This window comes from Pituophis catenifer, unplaced genomic scaffold (genome assembly GCF_029215685.1).
Source record: "Pituophis catenifer annectens isolate HBS135680 unplaced genomic scaffold, rPitCat1.0.hap2 SCAF_1, whole genome shotgun sequence".
NCBI classification, from domain to species: Eukaryota; Metazoa; Chordata; class Lepidosauria; order Squamata; family Colubridae; genus Pituophis; species Pituophis catenifer.
The window spans coordinates 60,095,110-60,117,896 of NW_027256881.1; the positions used below are offsets into that span (position 1 = coordinate 60,095,110).

The window sequence follows — 22,787 nt, forward strand, 5'->3', positions numbered from 1 at the left end:
ACATTAATGTATCTAATAGAATCCAATTTGCAGTCAATACAAAACATGTTCCTACTTCTGTTCTTCCATAAATCAGATGAGTCTCTCTACAGAAGATTGTTCCATCATGCCTTTTAATTTTAACTAAGCAGATTAAAACAAACAACCTTGGCATTGTGCAGGCTACCTTAGTTCCCAATTTATTTCATGAGCAGGTCCATTCATAGAGCTTGTCCATATTAATAAGCTGAAAAAATTAGCTATGCTCATGCTTGTGTGAAGGGTTAATCAGTACAACCCCTTCACATGTTATATTAACTACATGGATACAACATGAACCCACTCAAATATGCAAGGGTTGAAAGAGGTCTAGGTAACTTCTTCATGAAACCATATCTACAACTATCAACACCATAAAAGTATCTCTACACAGATTGATATCTGTGGATGTGTGAATATAATTCTACAAATATTACAGTGGGATGAAACCAAGTTTTCCTTTTTGACTGGATCAAAAAGGTTTGTGTACAATATTATAACAGTGCAAAACAAGTATTTGCCCAATCTTTCAAAAGTATTAGCACAGCACAGCATAATAAGCCAATGTACCTTTTCTCTGTTGTGAGTCATATTAACTTGCTAAAAATATGTTGGGGGAAGAACACAAATATCAATAGTGTACAAGGACAGAATCAAATACAACTGTGTCACCACAATTCTCTGGCATCTTTTTCATGCAACCTTACTAGGAACAGGAAAGATTGTCTTTAAGAAAAATGTATTTGCAGTGACAAATGAAACCCCAGATACAAGCCAATGCTACTTTCTAAATATTAAATTGAAAGTAACAGCAATACAATTTTTCTGGGATTTCCTGGTTTCTGTCACTTTTCCACAATCTTAGGGATTTATAATTATTGCAGAGAAGGAAACTACAAGTTTCTCCAGGACTCCTGGTCCTTGGGATATGCAATATCCTCATGGTCACATGATCAAACTTTGGGCACTTGGAAACTGGCATGTATTTATGACAGTTGCACTGTCCTGGGGTCATACAATCACCCTTTGTAAACCTTCCTTGGTGGCTTCTGAAAAACTAAGTCAATAGGGGAAGCCAGATTTGCTTAACAATCATATGATTTATTTAACAACTGCAGTAATTCGTTTAACAACTGTGGCAAAAATAGGTCATAAAATGAGGCAAACTCACTTGACCCTTATCTTGTTTAGCTATGGAAACTGTGGTTATAAACTGAGGACTTCCTGTAATTACATGGAAGGATTTGTTCCAATTGTGTTGATGAAACTCACAGTTTCATTCATCATTTTGTTTTTTATCTACCCCACCAACCTTCTGAACTTGTTGTTCCCAAGACTGGATGGTGTCTGTTTGGTACACTGGTAGCAGAATTCCTACAGGGAAAGTAGAAGGCAACATTGACTCATTAGTGGCATAAAATAAAGTAAAAATATAAAATAAAAGGAAGCTCAATATAAAAAACAAAGGTTCTTGTCCACTAAGGACTATAATAGCAGGCAGATTTTTCTTTTTTAAAGGAAAATAAAACAGGGGAAAATCTACATGTTCCCATTACAATTATATATAATAATATTTGAAGTAATTACATTTTCTCCCAGCTTGATTCCTTATATAAACATATACTGGGCAGCTAGACTGGGAAACGGAAAACATTACCCCAGGGAAAATCTGGGTAAGACTTCCATTAGGCCACAAGATTGACAAAAACAATCTCAGGTCATACACTTTCTCAGCCTTACCAAAGTGAATTGCTATGCAAAGTAGTGTAAGAAACCACAATGTATTATACTGTCCAGGGCACTCTGTAAAGACAGTAAATAAATGTAGTTTTCCATGTACTGTTATTCATTCTCTCATGTGCGAGCATTTTACAAGAAAAGAGATACTTAAATAACTGAAGATTATAAGATAAAGCATTGTTTCTTTGGTGCCTTCAGATGTTCTGGGAGTAGCCGAGGAAAGCAGTACTGATGTATTTCTTCATTTGTACTTTCCTCAATAATGATAGAAAAGAAATACCTTAAAAATTCCAATTTTTAGTAGCACACCATTAATGTTAAGAATTCTCTGAAGGTTGTTTCCAAGGAAAAGGGATCCTGCTGCTGAGTTAAATCTAACATTCTTTACACTGAGGTGCAGTTTTATTATATTTGGAGAAGGCCCAGAATTCAATACCCATCATTTGATTTCTTGCAGAGTTGGGAAAGATTTAGAGTTTATATAATCTTTTAATACTGCCTGTCAAAATACACGCCATAGTCCTGGAGGTAGCAAGTCTGGCAGGATTGTATGTGCATGGAAGTAAGTTGTATTTAAAAGGATAAAGGATTATTACTGACAGTTAGATCAAATCAATTTCTGTTAACAGTGCAAGTTCTGTCAATATTTCTACATTCAGTATTCAATAAGTAAACATTACTCTCTTTCCCCTGAAGAAGTAATTTACTTTTTTCTAATTTTCATCTATTATTTAACTTTTATTTACTGCCAAAAGTTCTTGATCGGAATTCTGGGAACTTTTTTTTTTTTTAATTTGATTTATATGCTGCCCTTCTCCGGAGACTCAGGGTGGCTTACAATGCGTTAAGCAATAGCCTTCATACTTTTGTATATTTATACAAAGTCAGCTTATTGCCCCCACAAACTGGGTCCTCATTTAACCTACCTTAGAAAGGATGGAAGGCTGAGTCAACCTTGAGCCTGGTAAGAATCGAACCTGCAGAAATTGCAGGCAGCTGTGTTAATAACAGGGTGCATTAAACCACTGTACTACCAAGGCTCTTTAACTGTAGCTTTAACATATTTTGAAGCTGTCAAGTTGAACAAAGTAGGGATTTTCATGTCACATTTTCATGTCACAGAACCCGTTTCTTAAAAAAATGATTTCCCAGACTCTCTGGTCAAGATGCCATATATGGGTACATTGATTAAAATTATGAATAAAAAGTCTCCAATCCAGGTTTTTTCTAACTAATCCTTTAATCCTAGGTTTCTGCAAGAATTTAATGGGGTTCTATGAGAGACCAATGGCAGGAAAAAAAAAATATTACTTGAATGCAGCCAATTTTCTATCACTATATCCACAAGTCTTAAAGTTGCCAAGTTTGAAGACCTCTGCTTTACAGTATTGGATTTACACACACCCCAAATATTACTTTGTACCTGTATGAACTTTGCAGCCTTTCAAGTCTGCTTTTGAGCACGAATCACGTGATTTTGCACTGTTCCATAGTGATTAAAGGTATTATTAGGATATTAATGTTAGTGTCCCAGCCTTAGCTTAGATTGCAGGATGCTCTGGATCCACATCTGTATTACAACTAGCAGTAGCTCACCAGATTTCCCTTTCCCTAGCGCTACCTTCCAGATGCCAAGGGCTGAATGTGACACTTCTGGTATGCAGAGCACTGAGCTCTTTCCTTCTATTCCCCCCTCCCACCATGCTTTTCCCTGGAGCTCATTCACACATTCTGCTATTGACACCCAAGGCAGAGAAATCAATAGGTGCCATGTGTGATCTGGACACACATACACACACACACCCGCAAAAAAAAAAAAAAAAGTGGGAATTAGGCTTTTCTCGTCTACCACAAAACAGGTGATTTGCAGGTTTACAGCTATTACTCGGTACTTTCCCGCCCCAACCCCCATTAAATTATTAATTATGCGCCAGTTTCATTAAGCCACGTTGTTCAATGGCCACTAAAATTCCGAGAACATGAGTGGGGGGTGAGTGGGTGGGTGGGTGAGCAGGGAGGAGAATCGGAAGGGTTAGCTTGCAAACTCCCCTTCCACCGCGTCTGAATCGCCCCCGTTTCCCGGGCACACGGCAGACAACACGAAGCGCCTCTTTCCTTCCCGCCAATTTCAATTTGCAGCTGCTGAAAGCGGCTCCCCTCGGAAAAGAAGCCGGAACTATTTCAATATTTGAGGGGCTGCCCCAGAGAGGAGGAAGGGGGTGGGTGGGTGTCAAGCTATTCTCCAAAGCGCCGGACAAGGAATAACGGGTGGAAACCCTGAAGGAGGAGAGAAGTCAACCTGGGAATAACCTGGATTTTTTCTGACAGGGAGAACAATCAACTCATGGAAAAAAAGCTTTGCCTTCGGGAAGTTGTGGGAGCTTCATCACTGGAAGCTTTAAAAAAAAAAAAAAAACTGGACCGCCACCTGTCAGAAATAGTGTAGGGTCTCCTGCTTGGGACGGGGGGGGGGGGTTGGACTAGATGACCTGCAAGGTCCCTTCCAACTCTGCTCTTCGGCAAACCAAAAGGCGGCCACGGCGATGTCTTCCAGCCCATTTTCGGGGCAAATTAGCAGCCCCCGCCGACGCGGAGAATTACGCCCCGTCTAAAGCGAGGGAGGAGATGGGAGGCGAACCTCGTAGTGCTGGGACCGCTATTCTCAAGGGCGCGGAGCGAGCGAGCCAGCCAGCCCGGGAAGCCCATCGCCGCCCACTCCCCGGGCGAGAAGCCCAAGAAGCGACAGGTGCCTGGCCCCCTTCCACCGAGCCCGAAAGCGCCGCTCCTTTGCCATGAAAGGAAAGCATTTCTTGGGGGGGGGGCGATGGAACGACCCCGCCGCTCTTCGCCTGGAAGGCCTTTCCTCTTTCCCCCCCGAAAGCAGCTGCAATGGAAAGAGGCAAAGAGCGGGACCAACAGCGCGGAGATACCTACCGGCTGCTCCGATCCTAACGCGCTGCTCTTGCTCAGCAGCAGCCGCCGGCACCGCGTGTCTTTGCCATTCCAAAGGGGCGGGGTCACTCCAGGCGGCCCCGCCCCCAGAGAGACCTTCCCACTGCCCGCCCTCCCTCCGTCCTTCCCGCCGGAGCATCGTGGTTGTTGCGGGTGGACGCTCATGCGTGGGTAGGTGGGGGGGATCCCAGAGCCCCGCAATGAAGCCCAGAGAGGAACGGAGGAGACTGTTTGCAGGAGGAGGTTCTGCATCCGCTCAGGGCTCAGCTACTCCGGGGTTACGCCATTTTTTTTTTAAGGGGCTCGGACCCAAACGAAAGGATGGGTCTGTACCGCGGAAAACCGGTGTGTTTTGTATAGTCCTCGATTTACGACCACAATAGAGTCCAACATTTCTGTGGTTAAGTGAGACGTTTGTTCAGTGAGTCTTACCCCATTTTCTTGCCACAGTTGTTAAGTGAATCATTGCAGTTGATAAAAGTTAACAATCCGGTTGTTAAGTGAATCTGGCTTTCCCCATTGACTTTGGCTTGTGAGAAGGTTGCAAAAAGGGATCACAGGACCGCCGGGGCACAGCAACGGTCATAAATATGAATCAGTTGCCAAGCCTCTGAATTTTGATGACATGATCATAGGGATGCTGCAAAGGCCGTAACTGAAAAATGGTCGTAAGTCACTTTTTCCAGTGCCGTTGTAACTTTGAACGGTCACTAAATGAACTGTTGTAATTCGAGGACTACCTGTAATCTTCTAAATTCGCAATTAAATAGAAAGTGTGAAAGATTTTTCAACAAAACACCACAAATGAATATTCCTGCTTGAATTTCAGGCATTTATAGGACTACCTGTATGAGTCTCTTCTTTCAGGGAGCCTTCGTTTTTCATAGTCTCACACTACAGTTATGAGCGCATCAGGCTGCGAGCCAAAAGCAGTTGGCCAGACTGCTATTGTGGATCAAACAATATGCCCTGGATGAATCTGGCTTCCCTCCTTGATTTGGCTTGTCCAAAGCTGGCCAGGAAGGTTACAAATGCTGATCGCATGACTCTGCGTCAGTACAACTGTCATAAATACATGCCAGTTGCCAAGCACCTGGATTTTGATCACATGACCATGGGGATGCTTCACCAGTCCTGTGAAAACCAGTCATAAGGCACTTTTTTCAGAGTCATTGTAACTTCAGTCACTAAAGGAATGCTTATAAGCCGGGGACTATTTGGCATACACGCACTCATATCAAATAACAGAAGAACCTCACCCGCATTACAAAACAAATACAACATGCTAATGTTCCTTATATGCATAGATATGCTTGTGTAATGCCTCAAATCAAAATTCAGTCTTGTATTTACACCCCACTGTTGATGTAGGTAAGTCACAGGATTTCTATTGGAACACCACAATGTATGACTCAGCATAATGACAGATTTTAGTAGATACCTTCATACAGTTGCTGGTATAGATAAGCAAGTATAAAAAGTTAATTTCAAACTAATGTTCTAGAACATGATCACTTAAAAAGTGTAGTACTGTTAGTGGTTCATAAAAAACGGAAGCAGGTGGAACCTGATCTGTAAGCTTGACTATTGTTGATGCCTCCATGCTCAACCAACATGCTTAAGGCAAAATTTTAAAAAAATGTTTTACAACCCACTCTAAATCCCCAGGAAAACACAATACAGAGTTTGAGAACCTCTCGCTGGTGTTATGTAAACCCAGGCCTGTATGACTAGTTTACGATTTAGTGAAGACTATAAATCAAGAACATTGGCTTGAGAAGGCCATGGTCTATTCAGGGGTTTTTCTTTTTCTTTTTGCAAATGAATTCTGAGAATTGAAGAGTTTCCATGAAAGATTAATGGCCAATAAAAACTTCACACAAATGCAGTTGATTTTTATTGCTAGAGTTCTTATTCTTGGACAGAAGTTTTGGGAGGCTTTTGGTGTTTGTTTGTTTTTTTAAGAACAGGATCCAAAGCCTGAAAAAGTTTGAAAACTGGTCTAGGTGACCAGGAACTCAGCCACTGAGAAGCCTAATGTAGGAGTGTGCCATATAAAAATGAGAAATGTAAAACTGCTCTAATATCCAGCTAAGAAGACCAAATCTGCAACTTAATTTTTGCCCCAGACATAAATTTATTTTCTTCGAAGTTAAGCCTATTCATTTGGGTGCATTGTAAGTCTTAATAGACATGCATTATCTGGACTATCTTTTCCATCACCTCCATATACCACTCTTTTTATCTTTGTGATTGACACTGAATCTACTTTGACTACTCATTCTTCTTCCTGGCATGAATTTTACTCATGCTGGTAACTAGACCCACCCCATGCTTCGGTCCCTAATGCTTTCCCTTCTCCTCAAAGTTCTGCACATTTGGCTACCCTTCAGGCTACTGAGGAATGGCTTCCTTTCCCTCAGGAGCCTAGACAGCAAAATGGGTCACCGTGATTTCCTACTTAACATAGGGATGGATCTGAATCTTAAACAGACTACAGTCTCTTTTCCCATATACAAAAGCCTCGCCTTTGTTTTTATCTTGGTAAACCACACACTGCATAGTGTGCTTGTTAAACAAGCAAGGGGAGATGCCAGGATGTATTTACTTTTTGAGATTTGCAGAGTATTAACAGTATCTTCACAGAGTCGCTGAAAAACCAATTGCCTTCTATTTTTCTTTTCTCACTGAATCTCTGGCTCCAAATTACAGCTTGTGAGAAGGCATCAAGCCCTAAGTTCGGAACCAGAATTCTTAGGGTTTAGCCCTGCAACTAATGAAGGGTTAATTGAATATGTGGAAAGTGTTATATCTTCACTACCATAAAGAAGTGGGATACAAAAGTTAACTTCCCTGAAAAGCAAGGCCCAGCCAGAAAGTGCTAAATTAACACATCCATTACCTTGACTTCTTGCCTGATTACTATAATTAGTTAATATGGGATGCGTAACTTCTCACAAACCCATACTACAAGTTTGTGATCCTAACATTATCTGACAAATCCACAACAGTAGGACTAGATATCAGGAGAAATGAAATTATAATTTCATTCTATGTTCCTCATGAGTATTCCATATGAAGAGGAATACAGGGAAAAAATGCTAAACAGAACCAGGAGTATAGTTAATTTTAGATTCTTTATCCTGGAGGCCATGGATTTCTATTCCAACATCTTATTCTGATGGCATCTCTTAATAGTGTTTTGACTGAATCTCCTAGATGATCCATACAAGAGTTATTTTTTAAGCAGAAACTATGTTATGGACCAAAGAAATGTCAGATGAAATTGTTCCAAGTCACAGAACAAATAGCTTCTGAACAACACAAATGTTAAGGATTATCTAATTTAACACAATGAATGTAGTTACTAATACAATACTAGCAAATATGTTAAGGAACTACGTAGCCCTCCTTCCTTATTACCTATGGAATGGCCCTTTAGCCATTTCAGGTTACATCAATCAGCCATGGGCGTACTCATATTTGTCTAAGCATTTGCCAAAAAAGATTACATTTGCTACGTTGTTTGATACATATATAGTGTTGACATTTTGAGGATTAATGTTATTGTCTCATTTGTAAAATCCACAAAGACTTCCAATTAAAGAAAATAATGCATTAACGGTCAAATCCTTGACATTCATTCATTACTGCCAAATTAATCAGTGATAATAGTAGCTCTCCATACCTTATAAAATGATATTTAAACATATTGTAAATGGCATTTTAAAAATGGGGAGGGCTGTTTCACAAGGGGTGGCAAAGTAATATTGTTGCAATATATTTGTTGGTATTCTCACCTGGGGTGGATAGTGCATTAAAATAGTGCATTATACATGTATTTGTATCTTTTTTAATGCACTTTTAATTTTTGTTTGTTTGTCTGTTCCTGTATAATTTTTTCCTTGGAGTTTTGTATTTTAACTATTTTTTGGAATAAAATAAAAATTATTTGAGAAAAAATGATATATGTACAATGGATCCCTCCCTCTTCTAAAACATTTAATTCATACTAATAATGAAAAAAAGAGTATTAAGCAATGTGACCAACTCAACACAGTGTTGCGGGAAAACCTGGTACAAGAATCTGGGACTAAGGGTAGTCCTCGACTTATGACCAGTCACTTAGTGACAGTTCAAAGTTACAATGGACCCACAAAACCTACTTACAACACATCTGTGAAGTTATGATGGTTGCAAAAACAGACTCCTGCAGTCACATGACTGTGAGTTGGGCACTTGGCAACTGGCTCACCTTTATGGCCATTTGCAACATCCCGTGGTCACAACTGAAATTTGTGATGGTTTTTGCATGTTGTTGAGGTTTTTTTGTTAGTTTCCAGTTTTTATTTCTGGTTTACAGAAAAAATATACTCATTGGGGGAAACTGACTTACTTAATGATCATGGCATTTGCTTAACAACTATCCCAACTCCCCAATTTTGGAAAATTGGGTCCTGTCGTGTGACGCCTCAATTTACAACCACAGTATCTTATGACTGTAATTCCAGGCTCAATTACGGTTGTACATTGAGGAGTACCTTTAAAGAGCTTCCTTGAGAAACAGCAGTGAAGGTCTTCCTGGAAATAAAAAGAAAATCCAAAGCGTAAGCCAATCATTGAACAGGTATTTCTGCTAATTCTGTCCTCCATCACTGTATCTTTTAATGTGACAATTTCATGACTCCTCCAGATACCTTGATGAAGGAAGGAAGAGGGTGTAGAGAGTACAGATGATGCTGTGAAAGATAGAAGATCCACTACCAAGGCAATGAACAGACAAATGTAGTTTAGGTCCATACAAAGAAAAAAAAGAAAAACCACCTTTTAGGGAATTAGGGAGGCACCACCTAAGAGAGGTGCCTCCCTAATTCACACGAAGATAAAAGAGGAAAGAGGAGAAGCACATTCAGACTTGCAAGATTCTCTTACTATAGCCATTTTAATTAGTTTTAGGCTACATAGTGTTGGTTTCTTGATCTGGTTTATATTGTAGGGCTGAGAGAGTGAGAATCCAATGATGGTAGCGCAGCCTTTGCAGAAACTCGGTTGCTCCTAAAAAAAAATAGTTTTTAGCAAGGAATCCAGATTGGGGACAGTCCCCTCCAATTCCTCATGCCTTGAAACTCAAAATCTCTTACTCATGAAAGTATTGATGCTTCTTGACATAGGACCAATGACTAGAATGAGATGTGTACGCAAGACTTATTTCTTGACTATTTGGGAACGGTGTGGAAAATGACTACGAAAACCTGATATCTAGAATTCTGTGTTATGAATCAAATAACCTTCATTGTGCCTTGATTATGCTCCATACCTAGTCACTACTAATTCATTAAAACCCTGGACTTAGTCCTGGGCTATTGTTTTGCTACTAGCCTACTGTCTAGGTATCTTATGTCATTGATTCTGCCTTGCTAGATTACATTACCTCTTGCATACCTTACCTAGTATGATGATGATAAAACCATCACTTAACATTGGATTTGGCAGGAGGTAGGATTAAGATATCGAATTTTTTATATACTGCCTTATTGCTGCTTTGGTGAAACCTAGCCAGAAAACGAGGCTTGGGTCTATATATAAAGCAATTCTAGCGCTTTTATTTTAAGAAGTCTCTTCTGAGCCAAGACATTCGGAGAAGAAAAAGACTATTAATAAAAGTCTAAATAAGCCATTCCATCAACATCCTCTGGATGACTTGTTGTTCTGTAAAGAGTTCCAGCAGTGTCAATATAAAAATATCAGGGACCATCTGGTGCTTTATTGAGCCATCTGTAGGAACTCTCTGTTGGGTATGTTTTGCAATCCTTCCACAGTGATTAAGCCAAGATCAAACCACACTTCTCAGAGGATCAAAATAATTCACTTTACCCAAAGGTACAAGTTTATTCAGCTGTAAATCATGTTTAATACAACTTGTTCATTTGAAAAGGTGCCACTTGACTCCTCCTGGTAACACTTAACTACATCTCTTCTCCCAAAGTCGAGAAGCTGGTTGTAACCCTCCTATGTCACAGGATGGTAATTTCTAGAAAAGGGCCTCTGAAAATGAAGTGTGCAGGTGGCTTTGTGTGGGAATAAGCAGCTCTTCAGATAATAAAGAGGAAGCTAAAGATGAAAAGTTATCCTTGCTTGAGAGAATGAAGGAAAACAGGAGAACAAAGGCTGAGGTGCGTGATGCCAACGTAACCTGTTCCAGAGGAATAAAAAAACATTCCCAATGTGGAATGGCAGGATTTTTCTGCTTGTGGGCCTCAGGAGTTAAACTTGGTGGCACAGTGATAAGAAGAAAAAACCCCGATTTCTTCCTACAACTTTATATCTAAAGAATCTTTTAGTAGTGCCAGCACAAATTTACATTAAGGAACAATCTGGGGAAGGAAAACTACAGAAGGGAAGGATCAGAAAGTTGAAGAGAAAGATTGACTTCTCCCAAATTTCAAAGTCCTTGATCTTGGGAGGTGTCTTGCCTTTTCTTTTTCTTAAAACATGTAAACTGGAGTCCTGAGGATGTAGCAAAGTACATTTCCCAGCAAATCCTCCCTCCCCATGTTCTTCAGTGCAGAGGTGAATGTAATATGTAAAAAAAAGATAAAAGCTTTACTGTGAAGTTTCAGGGCAGTGTCTAACCTTAATGGGGCATTTAATGGTTTGTGTCATGTAAATGTTTGCTAATGTGTTGATGGTGTCAAGCTTTTCAATCCACAGAGACCTTAGCTGGCTAATCAGTGAGTTCATCTTAATGACATTAGGAAGTAAGCAAGTAGGATTTGTTTGTTTTGCAGTAGTGAAACCAACTGTGGACAAACTGAGACCATTTCTGAGCTGAAACACAGCTTTCTTGTCTCATCTGTCCTTGTAGGTCTTTGCTTAATTGACTGTCCCAAATAAAATAAAATACCGTAAATATACTGGGAAATACATGTAAGTACCAACAAGATGAGTTCTTTGGTAAATATTTAAACACAACTCCACTTAGTTGCAGATTCACAGGAATCCACAAATCTCAAAACTGCTTAAGAGCAGAATCTCTCCATCAAAGACAGAAGAAACAGGAGGCAAATAGCAACTGACTTTAACATAATGGCTTTACCATAATGTGTTTGTTTGTAGCTATTGCAACATATAAATTCAGTTAAATATTACTGCTATTAGAGTAATCTAAAATGACACAATAGAGACTGTCAATAGCTGTTTGAAGTTTTGGAGAAAAGGTCTTTTCTAGCCTTAACCAAAGAGATTTGGGACCAAACAAAAGCAAAACAATGATCTATCACACAACTATACCTACATTTTAATCCATTTTAAGGCTCTAGAAAGAAATAAAGGTATGTTTGTCCTGGTTCAATCCACAGAGGTTTGTTTGTGTATGATTTGAGTGACAACAACTGTTAAGAGCCTGCTTTTTATCACCTGTTAAGATTAGCTAAAATGTTTAAAATATGTCTAGCAAATGTTGGAAATGTAATAAAAAAACGGGCCCACTTTATCATATATGGTGGATGTGTATTAAAGCTAAAAAATGTTGAGCTAAAATACACAGATGGATAGAAAAGATAATAGGGAAACATGTAGATTTCAAACCTGAATTATTTTTATTAGGGATGATATCAGAAAAAATTGATAAGAAAAGTATGTATTTATTATTACATGTCTTAATAGCAGAGAGGATTATTTTTGCACAATATTAGAAAAATGAAGAAATACTGCAAGATGAAGAGATAATTCAGATATTAGATTGTGCAGAAATGGATAGACTTACATTGAAAATCAAACAGAAAAAAGACACAGAATATTATCAAACATGGAACTTATTTTGGGAAAAAGGGGTGGAGAGTAAAAAAGAATTTGTATTATTAAACAATTTAAATACCAGACAACACAATGTTTAAGTACTAAGAAATGTAATAAATAGAAAACTAATAAAATTTATTTTTTTTAAAAAGAGCCTGAATCATACATAAACTGGTTACAGGAATACTATAGTTAAAATTAAGAAGATCAATGACTGCCTGCTTCTCCAGAGTCTAATCTTCCATATTCTAAAACAAAGAGATAACTACCAAAGAAGTGCTGAGTTAGATGGCTGGCCAGATACTGATAAGAGTAGTCTCTGTTTGCATAGAAGAGTATATTTGGGCTAAATTAAATTAAATGCAAGTTCCTAACGTGCTAATAAGAAAGTTAATAAAACTATGCAAGTTACTGAAGTAAGTACCAAAGCAAAACAGTCTCCTAAAATAAAAAACACCTACATTTCTGAACTACAGCTAATTAGGTCTGTGAGAATTAATGTTCAACCCCTGGAGAAATCAACCATTGTAACAAAGCAAGGATTAAAGAAATAATTAAACAGCAATTCCAAACATATTCACTTTTTGGTAACTATTTAATAATCTCAAGACTTGATTCGAGTCATGATAGGCGTAGGTCAATTCAATATATGTGTCATATCAAATCCAATGTAGAATCAGTGCTTGCAACCAACAGGCAAAATACTGGTACTTGATAATAATCATTTTGCTTCATTGAGTAAGCTTCCCTCAATGAGAACCATATTAATCATAGGGAGGAAGAGATCTAAATTAGAGACATATTTTTTTTCTTCCTGATTGCCTTAATAAGATCATTTATCCAAAAACTAATTCCAAATTAAATTTTATATTTTAGAGTTCAGTTCAATACCTCCACATTGGTGAAGATGTCATTAAAACATACTGCATTAATATAGGTTAACTGAAAACACAAGAGGTTGTTATTAAAAATGAATCCTGCTGTACAGAATTTTTGAGTTATTGTAGTTATATCTATAGCGGTTTTTAAGTTCCCAAGTAATTATTTGTTTTGTATTGCTGTGAGATGAACAGATGGACAATCTACAACCCAATCACAAGATGGCGAGCAAACTTTGAAGATGCATGTATATAATGAAGAGTGCTTAAAAATAAAATGACACATTGGGGATAATGAGAACTTACTGATTAAATTTTGGGTGATGTATGATATCAATGCAATACAGTACATGGAATGACTGCCCTCTGCTGGAGAAACTTATATGGTTTGGAAGGCATCTCATTCTAACCTCCTGGATGATAAATGGTAGACCAGATGTAATTATCCAAGCCCGAACTAAGGCAGCTGCAGCAGCCCATAAGATTTCAAATACACCAGCATCCAAAGGGGTCATTATGCCCAATGACTCGTGATGGCACGCAAATATATGCCCACCATTTGGCCATCTGCCACCAGTCTGAGGTAGTGATATTTTCCACCCAGCAACGTGGCTATCTGGGGGAACTATTAATTGTCCCGGAATTAATACGTTGCCCTTCTGCCTCAATAAGCAGAAACAAACTTGTACTGTCTGTAGCTCTGGCTTCAACCCAGCGCTGGGGAAGATTCTCAGCTGTGCACATTCCACACAATTGCACTGCATGATTCTCTACCTGAGCTGTGTGCGAGTACAGAACAGACATAAATAACTAACCCAAATTGGATTTTACAACAGCTCCTTGCTGGTGATATTGTTATTAGGAAACCAAATAACAATAAGGACCCAAAATTCTAAATACCAAGACTTGAACAGTTTTGGTTTCCCTAATCTCTTAATTTAGGACAAGTAAACAGTCAGCCTGAGCACCAGGAAGTGGCTTATTTTGCTATTTTCTTAGGAAGGTAAAGGGGCGCTCAGGTTGAGCTACCAGCTTCCTTTTCCAAATCTGTACTCATTGTGTACAGTTCAGGGGTGGGTTCTACTTACCTTTACTACCAGTTTGCAATGGGAGCGCGCGCTTCTGAGCATGCGTAGAAGCTTCTGCGCATGTACAGATTGTCAATTATGACGTCTGGGCGGGTGAGCGGAGCTTCCCACCATTTTTACTACCGGTTTGCAAGAACTGGACAGAACCGGGAGCAACCCACCAGTGGTATAGTTGCTTGACTCTAAGCCACAGTTTTTAATAAGAGCTTTTAAGTGTGGAAAACTACCAGGTTGACTCATTAGCCAGAATGAGGCAGCTGCCAATGCTGGGAATGCCATAAACTGGAGAGAGACAGCCAGGGGTTAAAAACAGAGCTGCAAGGGCCCTTTATCGGTGGTTTTCTGAGGTGCGACCTCCTCTCAGGAAGGGTGTGTGTGTAATAGGCTTCCATTGATTTTTCTATTTATTTTGTATCAAATTAATGCAGGAAAATAAGAAAAGTTTAGGTTGAAACACCACTGTTAAAAAAAACAACTGCTCAGCACCTGATTTAGTCTTTTTCCTGTACTACAACTCAATGGCTATGTTTGCTCAAAACACTCGGTCTGATTCCTGAATTCACCATTGTGTGGGATGCATGCAAGACGTTGCCCTACTAAGCATATGCGTTTGATGTACAACACAAAAGAACTTAACCCAAATAAAAACTAACCAAACTTCCCATGCTGTGCAAATGCAGCTGCAAAATGTTTGACTGACATTGTTGAGCATTGAGGAAACAACAACCAATGTTTTTTCACACACATTCTCCTTTCTCACCACTTTCCCCTTATTTCCTCATTAACCTATACTCTGAGTTTTCCTTTTGCTTAATGACTCTACTTACTGCCCTACATCATTGGCAAATAGTTATTGAATAACAGCCTCTTTGCCACTGAAATTATCTCCAAATAGGATGCAGAATACCCAAGTGGATTCAACACCTGTTGCATCATAACAGCTCGTTGTATAAGAGCACTAGGAGCCAAAAATTCAGCACTCTGACACACACTATAAAGAATGTTTGTGCTTTACCATTATGCTGACCAAGATCGTGTTCCAACTGGTTGTCATTAAAATAATCCAGAAGCCAATCTGATATTATAATACTTTCATGACACGTGCATTGATATTCATATAAAATTAGAACAGGATTGCATAAAACTAGTAATCAAATATATGCTGTTTGAATATCCATTTTTATGGCTCTCTCCCATGATGTTATAGAAAAATAACATCTGCTAAAAGGGGATGGGTTTCTAATATGGAATCAGCAGTAGTTTTTCCAACTTTTAATAGTCAAGCAAACACACTGCACGACTAATGAAAGACCTTTATGCTGTTGCCATTATCTCACTGAATTCACTGATACTATGCAAGATAGTTCATCCTATGGAGAGAAAAGCAGCCAAGAAAGAGAGATGACAAGAAACAAAGACAGAAAATATATTTTTCAATTCAGTGCACGCTCCCGTTGTGAACCAGTAGTAAAGGTAAGTAGATCCCACCCCTGTTCTAAATGTTAATTTATCATTCAATCTAGTAAGTATAAATAAATACCCTAGATATTGTTTAGGTTGTCTTAACTCACATTAGGCTTTTGAACATCTCTGTTCTGACAATATTATGCACATATTCAGATCTGCTCCTATACAAGAGTCAAGCCCTGGGGACTTTACATGTCTTTAATCTCTACATTATGGAATTTAGACTATTTGTGTCAGAAAGTAAATCTCCCTTTGTCTGGAATAGCGGTTTTGAATGCAAAGGGGGAAAAATGCATCGTAAGCCTGTGTCAAATGCCCACCATGGCCATGCCCACCCTGAGCACGTCCACCCCCAACCTGGCCCTCCAAGGTCAAACACAATCCTGATGTGGCCCTCCATGAAATTGAGTTTGACACCCCTGGTCTAGATTCTAGATAGAAAAAAAACCAATGAAGCCATTTACATAAGCTATACGCTCCTTTATTCAGATACTGATATGCACCATTTTAATAAACAGGCTAATTGGATATTCACAGAACTTCTATGATCATAATTTACAGTGTAACAGATAAATATTTAGCAGTTATTTCCAGCCTGATGCTTTTCAGATAATTTGGGAACTGCAATATCATTATTTTGGGACTAGATTGGGAAAAACTGCTTTAAGGCATATCTTCAGTATATACTGTATATTCTTCAGTATATGTATTATTTCTGTATTCCTAAGTAAGTCCATCAAAATATTTATGAGAGACAGAAATGCATATCTCCCATGTAGACAAAGTATATATTTATGGTTTAATATGCAAAATTATGGGGCCTGGTGGCTCAGACTGATAGCACTGTGATTAACATCAGCTGTCTACAATTACTGTAAGTTTGAATCTCACCAGGCTCAAGGTTGACTCAGCCTTCCATCCTTTCTAAGGTAGGTAAATTGAGGACCCAGTTTGTGGGGGCAATAAGCTGACTTCGTAAAAATATACAAAAGTATGAAGGCTATTGCTTAACGCATTGTAAGCCGCCCTGAGTCTCCGGAGAAGGGCGGCATATAAATCAAATTAAAAACAAAAAAACAAAAAACAAAAATAGAAGCTAGTAATGATAAGCCACACAAAATGGCAACCTTCTCTAGCCTGTGTTGTTTTGTGAAATAAATGACTTATTTCCTGTGGCTTGGTAAAATCAGGGCCAGTTTGTTCTGTTGCTGGGTCCTCTTTGTCAGTAAAAGCAACTATGAACCACAAGTACATGGCTTGGATTGTGGCACGACCACTTCCCATGTTAGTGCTGGAAGCCTCCACAGCCTGGCATAAGGAAAGATGCAAATTTCCTGCCTGGGTTATATAGTTCCTGTAAGTACAGAAATGCAAATGATTGGACTAGTAACTACTTGGCAGAAATGACCCTTGTCTGCTATATAACTTTACTTGGGAATCAACTGGAGTTGGGCCCATTTTCATCACATCCTCATCTGTGGTCTATGCTTGATTAGCTCTTTCAGGAACTAGTTGCAAACTGGTGCCCAATATAGCAACAATGGGGAAAAAAACACACTTCTTACCCAGAAATTCCATTTGGTTTCACAATAGTCTATTAAAAGGCATTCTGATATAAAAGCTACTGGTCCAGAATGCGGCCGCGCGGGTGGTTATGGGCGCAACCCGTTGTGCCCATGTGACACCCCTCCTGCGCGAGCTGCACTGGCTCCCAGTGGTCTTCCGGGTGCGATTCAAGGTGTTGGTTACCACCTTTAAAGCGCTCCATGGCATAGGACCCGGGTACCTTCGAGACCGTCTTCTGCCACCAATAGCCTCCCACCGACCAGTCCGTTCCCACAGAGAGGGTCTCCTCAGGGTGCCATCAGCCAAGTTATGTCGGCTGGCGACGCCCAGGGGGAGGGCCTTCTCTGTGGGAGCCCCAGCCCTGTGGAACGAACTGCCCCTGGAAATTCGTAAGATCTCCGACCTCCGGGTGTTTCGCTGCGCGTTGAAGACCCTGTTGTTCCGCCAGGCCGGACTATCAACACAATAGTTTTAAATTGGGGTATTTAAATTTATTGGGGTTTTAAATTTGAGCCATTTTATTTAATTATTTTAAATTTTATATTGTTGTTTTGTCTGTGTTTTTAAATAGGCTGTACACCGCCCTGAGTCCTTCGGGAGAAGGGCGGTATAGAAATAAAATTATTATTATTATTATTATTATTATTATTATTATTATTATTATTATTATTATTATTATTATTACTACTACTACTACTATCTTTACAATGCACAGTATTTCCAAAAGGGGATCTGAAGAGTAAAATTTCACAGGTCAAGCTACCAAAAACAAAACTCAGCACAGGGCAGTTTAGTGATGCTGAATTGAAGTACTTTTCTTGACCTCATGTAGTCAAGCCAGAAGTTCAAAACATTGGGGTGGGAATGGGGAGAAATCTTTTGTACTGCTGATGTCTCTAGAGTAAAATCTTATAGCATTCAGGGTGTGTTTACTGCTTAGATCTTAGAAATTAATTCAGAACAGGCAAAGTTCAGATGAATGAACTGGGCAGGTGTCTGATAGGGAAGGAATGATGATGGTGTGAGCAGCAGGGTTGACCAGAGCCCTAACGAAAGACAGTCCACCTAATTATTAGAAGTCATCTGAAAACTCAGCCATGTTACCTTTCTGTTGACTGGCTTGCCAGATTAGTAAAGATCCTAGAATCCCTCTAACTACACCCCAATTCACTGCAGCAATGAAAAAAAAGCACATTCTTCAATTTCCCCTTGGCAGCAGGCTACATTGTGTTATCTTGTGTAGGAAAGTAAAGCCAACAAGCTCTTTCCTGGTGCTTCAGAGACTCTGCATTCTAAACAGGAGGTTTTGCAATCTGAATCTTAGCCCAAAGTTGAGCTCCAGAGATCTATTCCCGTTTCCCCAAAGATAAGAGTCTGTGATCACTATGTTACTGAAAGACTGAAAACATACACAGATAAAACTGGGGTCTGTTGAGGATTGTGGAAATAATGTTTAATCAGTGCACAGAACACCTTGGAAAAGTTGTTGAAGGAAAGTTTGTCTCTTCATCTTGGTTAGCAATCTTCATCTTGGATCATCATCATGATGATGATGACAGGACTTTCAGCATTCAGGATCTTTTATAGATCCTTAGAACAGTTTTATCAAAATATTCACTGTTCACAATTCTAGTGATGGGGAATACAGGATTAGAATCTGGATAAAAGTCACCTACAGGATTCATGGAATTGGAGGAGCAAGATGAAATTCAGAAATCACGTTCCACAGCCCAGTCTGGACAGTTGCATCAATGATCTTTCCTCCTTGCATTGCTTAAGCTCAAGTCAAGACTGGAACATCACATGCATGTGCAAAATCATTGCCAATAATGACATCAAGAAGCAGCAAAGTGCAACATCCCATTCTGATAATAATCAGCTCAGATCCTATTCAGCACTCTACTTCTTGATGAAATTTCTTTCTGGAAAACTAGATTTGCCTGCCTTAAATGACAGACCTTGAGAAAATTTATGGGCAACAAGTGGTTCAGCCTTCAGATTTACTGTTGCATAGTTTTACTGTCAGAGAGAATGTTCTTTGGATGTTGTATCTCAGGCATTTGGATAATGCTGATAGTACAGCCTTGATAGTACAGTGGTTTAGTGCACCCTGTCATTAACACAGCTTCCTGCAATTTCTGCTGGTTCGAATCTCTCCAAGGCTCAAGGTTGATTCAGCCTTCCATCCTTTCTAAGGTAGGTGAAATAAGGACCCAGTTTGTGGGGGCAATAAGCTGACTTTGTATAAAAGAATGAAGGCTATTGCTTAACGCACTGTAAGCCGCCCTGAGTCTCCGGAGAAGGGCGGCATATAAATCAAATTAAAAAAAAAAATGATTTCTGACTTCTTCAATTAGTGTAATATCTTGTCACGATCATCATCCTGCCCATTGGTCATTATCTTCTATCTCATTTGGGGCCAGCCCCATTCACCCTTACCATGGACAGTGTCTACTCTAAAGATAATAAGAGTACTGTTGATTCTTCAGGATTTGGCCGGATGACCCCTGGCTACAATTTCCTTGCTTTTATTTGACCAACTTCTACCAAAGCTAGTAGTGTGGTTTATAAAGCAACCAACAAAAGCCTGAGAGCATTGGGGAAAATCATTCAGATGTGGTTCTATAATACAATCATATTTGCATAGAAAATTCTGCCAATGAGTTTAAATAATCCGTTATTTAAAAAGGAGAAACGACCTTTGGCTAAAGCATGAGATAAAATTATGCTGACATTTGCTGCCAATTAAAAATAAAACATAATAAATACAACATCTGTAAACAGTTATTGAAGAGATATGAAATTCTTTTACTACTCTTATGTTTTATTTGTCCTCAAATCTATACATTTTGGAATGAAGTCTGTTACACGTGAATATATCATGTACAACCCCAGGCATATTCTGCTTAACATATTTGTCAGCATACATGAATACCTTTGGAGGAGAGTTAATTACAAGAAAACAAAAGTTGTAATCTTAATTGCACCTCCCTGAGATTAAATCCTTCTGAACTCAATGATACTCTACTTGTAAACAAGTCCGCACACAATTATGTTCTAATGGGTCCTTTAAAAATGCTTAGCGCGGTCTTTTCCAGAGGGCTGGAGGACAAATTGCAAAAACATGCCTTACCTTTTTTTTTAAACCTGATATTTGAGGACAATAAGATGGCGAGACTTACCATCTACTCTACTAGGATGTTACAATGACCAATTATCTAAAGCTAATGGCAAAAAGAACCTCCCATGTCTTTGGATTCCAATTTCACACCTCAGCCAGTATGGTCAATGATTAGGAATCATAGGAAATATAGCCCTACAACATCAACATCAAAGATCTTTATTATTATTATTATCTCTTTTATTCATTAAACATGAAACTCAGTCAACTGAACATTTAAAAATGTGTCACAAATACCATTGACTGGTGCTAATGGCTGATACGGGTTGCTGCCAGCGTCCTAGATATCAACCAAGTATCTTCTTAAAATATATGATCTTCCGAGTAGCGCAGTTTTTTGCAGTTCCGCTGGTGTTATTGCAGGAAGCTGCAATTTCTTGATGAGTTTTGTAAAATTCTTGCACATGGTACCAAGTGCCCCGATGAAAATGAGTATCACTGTTACATGTTTCATCCATATCAGTGTAGTTTCGATGGCCAGGTTGCAATATTTCGTGATTTTTTTCAGTTCTTTTTCTATGACTCTGGCATCTCCTGGTACAGCGATATCAATAAATTGTACGCTTCTGCCTTTGACAACCGTGATATCTGGTGTGTTATGTTCCAAATGATGATCCGTCTGTATTCAAAAGTCCCACAAGATCTTCACCGTCTCATTTTCAATAACTTTTTCCACTTTGTGCTTCCTTGACTTTTCAGCTACAGGTATGTCATATTTATTATTATTATTATCCCTTTTATTCATTAAAAATGAAACTCTGTACCATTTCAGACAAATCGTTGTGCAACCTCTTCTTAAAAAAGAAAAGATTTTTTTAAAAAAAGAGCCCTGGAACTACTGCTGGAAATTTGACGTATCAAACTGGGTTATTCAAAGGGTTAAATTCACTGGCAAGACTTTTATACTCAACACTTTTTTTTTCTTTAAAAAGCGGGGAAGATAAAATCTGGAAAAAAAAATTCACATAAATATTTCTTTTCATTAAGTTATTCAAATTCGAGTCATGTCATTTGATTTTGGCTCTCAAGAAAGATTTGGTGATGTGGCAGGATGAGTTGTCCTATATGGATATCGGAAGATTCAACAAGCACAACCAGACAGAGAGATCTGTTGAGCCGGTTGGCTGATGAAAAAGTCTCCACTTTTTGGAGAAAAAGTCCAGAAGGCAGCAAGGACACCTTGATGAAGGTGGTAGAATCCAAAAAGCCCAGAAAAGAGTTATTCTTCCACCCTCCCAAGATAGAAAACCCTCCAGCCCAGAAAGAAAATCTATACTTCAAATTGTCTGTATATGTATGGTTTAAGCTAAAGCCACTGTACATATTAAATAGCCTTGGTGGAGTAGCGGACTTAAAGCTATTAAGTAGCACTTAGCTGCCAGCTGCCTGCAAATTACTGCGAGTTCAAATCTCACCAGGCTCAAGGTTGACTCAGCCTTCCATCCTTCCGAGGTAGGTAAAATGAGGACCCGGATTGTGGGGGCAATAAGCTGACTTTGTATAAAAAAGAACACTGCTTGGGGGGGGGGGGGGCGAAAGCCCTACTAAGCAGGTATATACAAAAGTACGAAGGCTATTGCTTAACGCATTGTAAGCCGCCCTGAGTCTCCGGAGAAGGACGGCATATAAATCGAACCGATAGATAGATAGATAGATAGATAGATAGATAGATAGATAGATAGATAGATAGATAGATAGATAGATAAATGCCTCTGTGCATCTGGAAAATTCTTGTCCCTTTCTCACCCTGCAACAGGTAACTACAGTTTTGCACAGTGCCATTTAATTCATTGACCTTTGGAAACGAGGCAATGGAATGAGGACTGTTACTGTACAAGCAGGAAAGGAACCAGATTAGGTGAGAGATTCCATGAAACAACCAGCCTAGACAGAAATGACCAACAAGAAGTTTTGAGATTATCTCAGTTGGAGCAGGTGGTGGTGGATGCAATGATGTAGCTCTTCTTCTTGCCAATGCTATGAAATCAGAGTTCTGCCTTTTGAAGCCTTAGAATCCTCCAAAAGTAATTATGACTGAACTGCATTTTTAATGTGACAGAGGTAATTACTAAACACATAACCGAAATAATCATATAACCT

General features: G+C 39.0%; 1 protein-coding gene across 2 annotated transcripts in view; it reads right to left on the reverse strand.

Annotated features, from left to right (window-relative positions):
* Positions 1 to 22,787, reverse strand: part of SLC29A1 (solute carrier family 29 member 1 (Augustine blood group)) — an 89,947-nt gene that overhangs the window by 58,476 nt on the left and 8,684 nt on the right. The window contains exons 1-2 of one of the 2 annotated variants that reach the window (XM_070932464.1): positions 4,693 to 4,766; positions 1,331 to 1,392 (exon numbers count right to left, since the gene is read on the reverse strand). The exons of the other annotated variant lie outside the window; for it this stretch is intronic. The gene's annotated coding sequence lies outside the window, so the exon portion shown is untranslated. Of the gene's footprint in view, positions 1 to 1,330; positions 1,393 to 4,692; positions 4,767 to 22,787 lie in introns of those variants that run through there. 2 annotated transcript variants of the gene reach the window in all.